General features: G+C 32.0%; 1 non-coding gene across 1 annotated transcript; it reads right to left on the reverse strand.

Moving 5' to 3' along the window:
• Positions 1-2306: 2306 nt before the first annotated feature.
• LOC126007505 (U6 spliceosomal RNA) lies at positions 2307-2414 on the reverse strand. Its single transcript, XR_007495066.1, has one exon. It is a non-coding gene; the product is annotated as a U6 spliceosomal RNA (small nuclear RNA).
• Positions 2415-6278: the final 3864 nt, after the last annotated feature.

Below are 6278 nucleotides of genomic sequence, written 5' to 3' on the forward strand. Positions count from 1 at the left end.
TTATATAAATATTGAACTTGTGAACAGTCATAGCTAAGTGTTTAGGGAAAGTTGATTAAAAAAGTGCTGCTGACAGTGAGGATAAGTAAGAATTACATTTTTAGAAGAGCTTTTGGGAAGATCATTAAAAACTCATGTTTAAAGAGAATACATTTGTGCAAATGAAAAACATTATGTTTGACTTAAACATATATTTTTAATTATTAGTGAGGGAGAAAGACAAACAAATCAACATGTGTCAAATTTTGTACCTCGAAAGTTTTTAAATATAGGTCATTATATTCAATAAGAACATACTTAATTTATAAGAAAATTTGTTCAGATGCAGTTTTAAGATTTCATGAAATGCGTTACATATTTTACATCAGATAGAGATAATAATGGTAAGTGGCCAATTATTGAAGGCCTGGACTTATCATTATTAAACTATTTTGTTATATTACTGTCAAGGCTGACCTATGATATTCATTGAATAAAATAGTTGTAATATAAATATCTTTTCATTTTCTATTCACATTTTTATTCATATTGGGTGTATCAGGATATGTTGAGTAAAATTTGTACACTGACTCACAAAAAGTCAAAAATTTTCTGCTATTTTTTTCCTTGTTCTTATTTTTCTCTCCTTCCAAATTTACAACACTAATATTTATATAACTATTCATTTATTTTTTATTTTTATTATGTTTGTTCATAATAGTTTTTTCACAGTCAGACAATATAAAAAAAATTTTTACCAGTGCACATTTACCCCAAAGAGTGTCCCCAGTTTCCCTTTCATACTCCCTGACGTCCTTTTCCTTTTCTGTATCTTGGACATCATTTTTCTTCTCTCTACATATCTCTATTTCTCTCTTATTTTTCTTTACTTTTTAGACACTTCGATTTGCTATACACTACAGTGCACAAAGTTCCCAGTTTCCTTCCACCCTCACCCTCCTGCCTCAGGAAAAGGCATTTTATCTCTCTCTTGCTCTCTCTCTCTCTATATATATAAGTATGTATGTATGTATTTATGTATATATATATGTATATATAAAGAGATGCCATGCATGTCACAATACCCCTTTTAGACACCTAGTTCTTATTCAGAGTAATCAGTTCCAACTATCATTATCATAGTAGACACCTCTGTACTCTAACTGTAATAATCCCTATTTGTGGCAAAATTCCTATCATTAACTTCTCCTGATACTCATTTATATTGTTATTAATTATTATTACCATACTGTTTTTTATTTTTCTTATATTCCACAAGTGAGTGAGATTATTTTACATTTATACCTTTCCCTCTGACTCATTTCACTCAGCATAGTAATCTCCATGTCCAGCCATGTATAAGAGATCTCATGACTCCATGTTTCCTAAAGGCTTCATAGTATTCCATTGCATTTAAATAACAATGTTTTGTTAGCAGTTATCTGTTGGGCATCTGGTTGCTTCCAGACTCTGGCAATTGTAAATAATGTTGCAATGAACATTGGAGCATAGAGGGAATTTCTGTATTGTGTTTTTGTGTTCCTTTTTTGATATGCCCTTGGAGTGTTATTGCTGGATCATATGGGAGTTCAAAAAGCAGTTGTTTTAAGGAATATCCATATTGTTTTCCAGAAAAGCTGAAATGGACAGCATTTCAATCAGCAATGAATAAGAGTTTCTTTCTCCCCACACCCACAACAGCATTTGTTGTTCTTATTCTTTGTGAAGTATCTCAGTCTCTGTGGCATAAGATGATACATTAATGTTGTCTTGATTTGTATTATCCTAATGATTACTAATGTGGAGCATTTGTTCATGTTTATTTTAATCAATATTTCTTTTCTTTCTTTTTTGTTTTGTTTTTTTGGGCCACACCCGGCGGTGCTCAGGGGTCACTCCTGGCTGTCAGCTCAGAAATAGCTTCTGGCAGGCACGGGGGACCATATGGGACACCGGGATTTGAACCAACCACCTTTAGTCCTGGATCGGCTGCTTGCAAGGCAAACGCCGCTGTGCTCTCCGGGCCCTAATCAATATTTCTTATTTGAGGAAATTATAGATGTCCTCTCCCCATTTTTATGGTGCGAAAAGATTTTTGTTGTTGTTGTTAAATTCTGTAAGTAACTTGCATATCTTATATAATAACCCTTTATCGGGTGGATATTGGGTTAATAGTTTATGCCAATCTGTGGGTAGCATTTATATCTTAGTGACTGTTTCTTTGAAGTGCAGAAGCTTCTCAATTTAATGTAGACCATTTTATTTATCATTGCTTCCACTTGCTTGAAAATGTTTTTTTCTTCTTTAAGATGCCTTTAGTATATTTTTTAAATATGGAATGCTTCATGAATTTGCGTGTCATCCTTGCTCTGGGGCCATGCTAGTCTTCTCTGTAATCGTTCCAATTTTAGTATATGTGCTGCCGAAGCTATCATAGGATGCCTTTAATATTAATGTCAAGGATTGCTTTGCCTACATTTTCCACTATGTACCTAATGGTTTTAAGTCTGGTCTCAAGGTCTTTAGTCCATTTTAATTTGAACTCTGTGCATGGTTTTAAAGAGATGTGTTTCTTGTGTTTCTTGCTCCTTTTCAAAGATTTATTAATGGAATATCTGGAGGTCAGTGTCTCAATACTCAAGTCTGATGAATTGATCTGAGGATATGTCTGTCTTCCAAAGCCATGCTGTTTTAATGAGTATTGCTTGATAGTAAAATTCAAAGTTGGAGAAAGTGATGATTTTATCTGTTTTATCCTAAGGATTGAATTAGCTATTCATGGGAATCTATTGTTCCAAATGAATTTCAGAAGTGTGTGATCATTTCTTTGAAAAATATTATGGGTAAACTTAAAGGGTTTCTATTAATTCTGTCTAATGCTTTGATAATTATTTCAATTTTAATGATATTAATACTTCCTTCCATGAGTAGGTAATAGGTTTGCATTTTCTTGTGTCCTGTTTTATTTCTTGAAGCAATCTTTTGATGTTTTCTTTGTATAGGTGTTATACTTCTTTAGTTAAGTTGACTCCAAGTTACTTGATTTTCTGTGTCATGATGGTTAGTAGGATTGTTTTGTAATTAAAGTCGTTTCTTCTGTTTAATTATTTGTCTATAAAAATATGAGATTTTGTGTATTAATTTTGTAGCCTGCCATTTTCCTATACAAATCTACTGTTTCTTGAAGCTTTTTTGTAAAGTCTTCTGGAGTTTCTAAAATATATTATCTCATCTGAAAACAGCAAAAATTTATTTTCTTCATTTCCTATCTGATTGCTTTGATATATATTTCTTATCTGATTGCTCATGCAAATACTTCCAGTACTATATTGAATAAAAAGTGTTGAGAGGAGGAAACTTTGTATTGTGTCAGATCTTAGTGGAAAGGCTTTTAGTTTTTTCTCATTGAGTTTAATATTTTTATGGGCTTGTGATAAATGGCCTTGATTATATAGAGAAAAGTTACTTTCACTTCATTTTGTTTAGAGTTTTTAGAATAAACAAGTGTTGAATATTGTATAATGCTCTCTGATCTATTGATATGATCAAATAATTTTTCCTTTTATTGCTATGGTTATATTGAGTAACTTGTCAATGTTAAACCAACCATGCATGTCTGAAATGAATTCTACTAGATGACAGTGTATAACCTTATTGATGACCGCTTGGATGATATTACTAGTATTTTGTTGAGTATTTTTGCATCTGTGTTAATCAAAGATATAGATTTCTCTATCTCCTTTTGCTATCTGGGATATGATAGTTTCACAGAAACTATTTGGGAGAGTTTCTGTTTCTTCAATTTTCTGGAAAAGCCAGAAAAATATTGGCAGTAAGTCCTTTTAAAGATTTGAAACAATTAATTAATAAATAATCTTGATCTGGGCATTTGTATTTGAGAAGCCTTTAAATTATCATTATATTTTCCTCAATAGTGGTAGGTATGTTAAGATATTCCAGATCATCTTGATCCCACCTTGGGAAGATATAAAAGTCCAAAAACTTGTCATTGTCTTCCAGGTTCTGTTGTTGTGTGATAAACTTTTTCAAAGTTACAGTTTCAAATCAAATTACCCTTTGAATTTCTGTAGTACTTGTAATAACCTCTACCCTTTTCACTTTTTATTTGATATACTGAGTATATATTTCTCTTCTTGTGAGTTTTGCTATTGATTTATAGATATTGTTTTTTTTTCCAAAAAACAAACTTATTGATCTTTTGGATTGATTTTTAAGGGTGTTTTGCTGTTCTTTTATTTCTGCTTTGAGCTTTATAATTTACTTCTATATGCCTATTTCTAGTTAAATTTTGGAACATTTTCCAATAAGTTGAGCTGTACCATTAATTATTGTATTTAAGATTTTCTTCCTTCCTGAAGAATGCTTGCAAATATATAATTTTTTCTCTTAATAATAGTGTTGCTGTGCCCCACAAATTCTAAGTGTTCTCTAATTTTCATTTGTTTCCAGGAATGTTTTGATTTCCTCTTTTTTATTTTTCTGTAATTTAATGGTTGTTTATTAGTGAGGGTTTTTATGTCTTGGTGTTAATGTTTTTTCTCTGACTTTTTTTTTAATAATCTCATTGTATTTTAAATGCATCATAATTTGAGAAGGTAGTTTCTACAATTTCTATCTTCTTGTTTTTATGGGTACATTTGACTAGAAGAAAAGGTGGTATCTGCCTCATGGTGTCTTTTTGCTGGGGCATGGACCATGCTTTTCCTCTCTCTCTTCTTTTCTCTCTCTCTCTCCCACTATATATTTATATTTATGATAATGTTATATATCTATATTTATCCTTTTAGACACTGGTTTTAATGTTGTTAATGAAGGGACACCATGAATATCACTTTTTCTCATTTTAACACCCAGTTTTTGAGCAGAGTGATCAGTTTCAATTAACATTGTCATAAGAATTGCTTCTCTGCCCTTACTGCACTGCTCCACTAATTGTATCAAGCTTTATAACATGAATGGGGCTTCCTTGTCTTCATTTCTATTGTCTCTGGATATTATTACCATATTATTTTTTCTTCTTATAACTCACAAATGAGTTATATTAGTTTATGTTTATCCCTCTCCCTCTGACTTTTATTTCATTCAACACAATACTCTCTATATTTATCTACTGTATTTTCTGGCATATAAGATGACTGGGCGTATAAGTCAACCCCCTAATTTTACAGTTAAAACATAGGTTTAGACCTATATTCACTGTATATGACAGAACATTCCTGTGCTGCAGCTATATGTACCACAGTGAGCCAATCACAACAAGCAAAGGTTCAGAGGTTACATTGTAATAGACTTCCTCTCTGACTCCGGCCAATCTCAGCAGGCTTCTGTGTAGATTCCGGTTTTCTGTAGATTCGGGTCCAAAACATTGTCTAATTTGCATGCATAAAAAGCCTGCTTGGATTGGCTGAGTTAGAAAGGCAGTCCGAGCAGCCTTGCAGTAATTGGTGCAGGATCGAGTTGGAAAATTTGTTTTGTGGCAATATTCAGACAATTTCCATTTTAAGGCATATTGAAACATTTTTTGGGATATACTCAGCATATAAGACGACCCCCGATTTTCGTTTGATTTTTTTTTTGTTTCAAGAGTCATCTTATATGCCAGAAAATATGGTATGTATAAGCAAATTTCATGATATGATTTTAGCTAACAGCTGCATAGTATTCCATTTTATAACTGTGCCACTGTTGCTTTATGCACTTATCTGTTTTTAGGCATTGGGTTGTTTAAAAATATGACTATTTTATTTTTTGCTGTGATAAAAAGGATGCAGATAATTTTCTGTATTTGGTATTATGTATTTATAGTGTATATACCTAGGAGTGGTATTGCAGAACATACCCTGCAATAACACCTCCCTCCCCGACAAAGTGACTCTCTGAGTGGTCTGTGGAAATAAAAAATAATAGTATCTGGGGCCAAAGAAATTGGAGAATTATTTTATACATAATAAAATTAAAGCACTAGAACATACTGATAGCAAGCACTGCAGTGGAAGTCTCTGGCTTCCAAACATATTCTGCACCTGTTTCTGTGAATAAAAACATTAGAATATTATTATATCCTTCTGTAGTTAGAGATTGATTCAAAAGCTCTTCAATGTAAACAGCTACAGAGAGAGTAAAGGCTTTGTGCTCCTCTTCCATTTTTTTGAACTGAATTAATGCATGAAAGATAAGATACATAATGTGCAACATTTGGCAATTGCTTTATTTTTATTTTTAATAATATTTTTAATTAAGCATTATGATTACAAACATGTTTTTAGTTGGGTTTCAGC

This window comes from Suncus etruscus, chromosome 4, assembly GCF_024139225.1.
Source record: "Suncus etruscus isolate mSunEtr1 chromosome 4, mSunEtr1.pri.cur, whole genome shotgun sequence".
Classification (NCBI taxonomy): Eukaryota; Metazoa; Chordata; class Mammalia; order Eulipotyphla; family Soricidae; genus Suncus; species Suncus etruscus.